The sequence below is a fragment of the Mastomys coucha genome, unplaced genomic scaffold, assembly GCF_008632895.1.
Source record: "Mastomys coucha isolate ucsf_1 unplaced genomic scaffold, UCSF_Mcou_1 pScaffold23, whole genome shotgun sequence".
NCBI lineage: Eukaryota > Metazoa > Chordata > Mammalia > Rodentia > Muridae > Mastomys > Mastomys coucha.
In genome coordinates, this window is record NW_022196906.1 from 64,458,231 (window position 1) to 64,461,792 (window position 3,562).

A 3,562-nucleotide genomic window follows, 5' to 3' on the forward strand; every position below is an offset into this window, starting at 1 on the left:
GTAGCATCAAGACAGAAGGGCAACAATTGAAGCAGCTAAAGCCTGGAGAGGGGGGCATGCAATAGAGGGAGGGAGGTGCTAACCCACAGTTACAGAGACCTTCAACATGATGAACATGCAAGCCAGTATGTTAAGATGGAGTCCAAATACCAGAAGATGCAATCATCATAAAATACATCTTAGAAAATCTGTCTCTAAAAGCATCAATATTTAAAAGCCCTGTTGCTGGAAAGAAGCCTTGTTAAGAAGAAGAAGAAAGAAAACATAGGTTCTGGGGAGGGTATTGCTCAGTATTATCTGATTAAGTGAGGTTCTTTTGCAGCAGTCTCACAGCAAGGCAGTATGCCTTGTTACTGCTGATGCGTCAACGCTTCCACACTTTGTCTGGTGCTCTGTAGAACTTCAGTGGGGAAATGGAAATGACTCAAATTCTCATTTCTATCCAAGTAGAAGACCTGTTCCTGGGCACTCTCCCCATCATCTGCAGAAAACTTCTCATGTGCCTCATATCCCTGTGAGCTAAGCATTCCTGGCCCCTGGGCAGAGAGAAGAGGCCGGTTTTTCCAGTTCCACAGGAATTTGATGGTGCTTCCACAACCACCAAAATGCTTAGCTTGGAGCCTAACTCAGTTCTGTCTGACTTAAAGGTTTACACAACCACTGGCGGCCAAAAAACAGCTCCAATATGGCTGTGTAAACTGAGCCACAAGCAAATCAACTCGAAAGAGTTGCAAAGGAAGGGCAGAACAGATGGTCTGCTGTCAGTCCTCTGGCCTTCTACTGAACCTTACTCTTGCTGCTGTTGGAGGACTGTGTCTGTATTAATAACCACTGCGAACTTGTAACTTACCACAAATAAATACATGAACAATGTAAAGAATAATTGTGGATTGCTTTTGCTCATATATACATATATATATATATATATATATATATATATATATATATATATATATATATATATATATATCCATGCGTACACTGTAAAAGCGCCCGAGTGTTTCTAGCAGGCTTCAAAGCCAGCATGGTATGTGCTTTTGGTGTCTCTTGGTTAGGACAGCCTTTGTCTAGGGCAGTGCGTCTCAGAGGGAGTGACTGAGTTTCCAGCAGAATAGGAGAGATGGTGATTGAAGCTCTCAGAAGTCAAGGTAAGAGGACTGTTTCTTCGCAAGAAATACAACCCTGCAGCTACCAAGCCTGAGAAAACTGGATGAGGGAAACAGGCTAGGCCCCAGTGCTTTGAACACAAGGTGTTAGTGAATGGACTCTGCCGGGCTCACTTGAAGTTTGTAGATTTTTAAAACTCTTTTTAGTTACAAAGCCATGCTATTTCTATTACAGCAAATTGGGGGGAGGTCAGAAAATATAATGAAATAACATCTTTTCACGGATTCAACTATAGATAACATGAAGAATAGATCAAGATAGAGCCTTCTCCTTTGAAAAGTTTGAAAAGGGGGAAGAGGAAGAGAAGGAGGAGGAGGAGGAGGAAGAGGAGGAGGAGGAAGAGAAGGAGGAGGAGAAAGGGGGGGGTCATGCTGTAGAGTCTGTTTTGTAAGAGGCTTGTTTCCCTAACAACCACTTCTTTCCCCTCAGTGTTACTCATGACCCCTGCTTGCTCTGCTTGTTCTTTGTTTTCTTTTTAAAAGGTGTGTGCCATCCCAGGCCTGACTAATTGATTGATTTTTTTATTTTATGGGTTTTGGTGTTAGCATGAGTGTACACACCACCTGAATCACCTGAATGCAATACCCACAAAGGCCAAAAGGGGGCACAACATCCCACACCCTCAAGGGCTGGACTTGTAGACCATTGTGAGTGTCCGTGTGGGTTCTGAGACTGGAGTCTGGAACCTCTGCAACAGCAGTCAGTGCTCTGAACTGCTGAACCATCTCTCCAGCCGTTGCTGTACTGCCTAACGCTGCCTACAGAATCAGAGGTGGCTGAGGCTCTAAAGCCGTCACGACTCACCAAAGGTGAGTCACCACAACAGTGAGTTCCAACATTAGGTTTGAACCCCTGGCTTATACCTCGCACCTTCACTGGCTCTAGGTGGTTCTAGGAAAGGAAGGGGAAGGAAATAACAAAAAAAGTACAAATGCAGCAACAGACCGTAGAGGACAGCTATTTATGGTTCCGGGGGGCCTCTGCAGTGGTCAGGAGTGGGTAGGGAGCATCCTCTTTCTGCCGTGTGCAGACCTGAGGCATGTCTCCACTCCACGAGCTGGAAGACAAGAACAATTTTTCAGGTGTGAGCCTCAGACCCAGGATCTCAACAGCCCCAAGCCATTTCTCTGCATGCTTTGCAAGCGCTCAAAACTCAACTGCGTGTTTTAGTGGCATCTGTTTCTTGTGAGATTGGCCCCACCCCCAAGCTGACCCCACTCTTCAGGGAGGAGAAGTTCCCAGTGTAGGAAATTGACTGGTTCCATCTTCACACTGTAGGCGGGTCTAAGTTCCAAAGCTTCCTGGGACCAGACACAACAAAGACAAGTGATTTCTTCTCTCTGAAAGGATGGGTTTCTTACAGCCAGTTAGGCTGTGTTCCTGGACAGGCAATACGGCTCTGGAGTAAGGGTAAAAGAACACCACCTGGCTTTTCTTTGAATTACATCCTGCCTTTTTATTGACTCTGCCTTGTGAAGTCACAATGTTTCGGCAGTGTCCTCTCTGTGGACCGGAGGGGGAGCTGAGTTAAATGGCACTATGGATGTGAGATACTATGAATGAAGCAGATTACAAGTATAAAATGGCTGGTTTTCAGTAGGAACGCTGTCAGTGCTGAGTCCCTGTCTCTCTCTACACCTGAGGTTACACTAAAGAGGCCATTAACCCACAGCTCTGTAGATCTCTCATCTTAGAAGCCTCAGCTTAGGGAGTGTCTATGATTTGGGAGTTGAGGGCAGAGAAACTTGATGTTAACATAAACAAAGCTCAAATAAAAATGCTGATGCCATGGGTACTCAGAACTAATCTGGTGTCCTTGGTGTATCCTTGGGCTAGGCAGCTTTCCTTTAAGACAGTGGCCACAGGTTGGATGTGGGGTCTGTGGCCCCACGGACTCACAGCAGTCTCTCAGAATCTGAGGTATTTCCTGCAGAGATTTCCCCATTCACTCAGTATTCTAGCTGACCTCCAGTCACCAGGTACCTCCCACCTAGAAACCTGGGACCTGCCTTGACCTGTATTTTGGTGAACTTGGTCAAGGAGAGGTGACAGCTGAGGATGGGATGCACACAAGGGACAGATGCCTCATTCACTTACATGATACTAGCCTGCCACTCTGCTTATACCTAGAGTCTAGTCATACACTCACATGTATACACCATACACTACACACATGCACATGTGCACACACACATGCGTAAGCATGCACACATGTATACACATGTGTACACAGGCACATGTTCACACACACACGCACACACACACCTACACACACGCACAGCTTACTGCCAATGCCCCATCCACAGAGAGAAGCAAACACATGGAACAAAACATGTTCTTGAACTACTGGGCAAGGTTGGCAGATTGGCAGTCTTTGCAAATTAGCAAACTGGCA

The 3,562-nt window shown here is 45.8% G+C and overlaps 1 long non-coding RNA gene across 1 annotated transcript; it reads right to left on the bottom strand.

Moving 5' to 3' along the window:
* Positions 1-2,111: 2,111 nt before the first annotated feature.
* LOC116073522 lies at positions 2,112-2,586 on the bottom strand. The gene is made up of 2 exons (XR_004111847.1): positions 2,326-2,586; positions 2,112-2,224 (listed from the first exon to the last, which is right to left on the bottom strand). It is a non-coding gene; the product is annotated as an uncharacterized LOC116073522 (long non-coding RNA).
* Between the last annotated feature and the right edge of the window lie 976 nt (positions 2,587-3,562).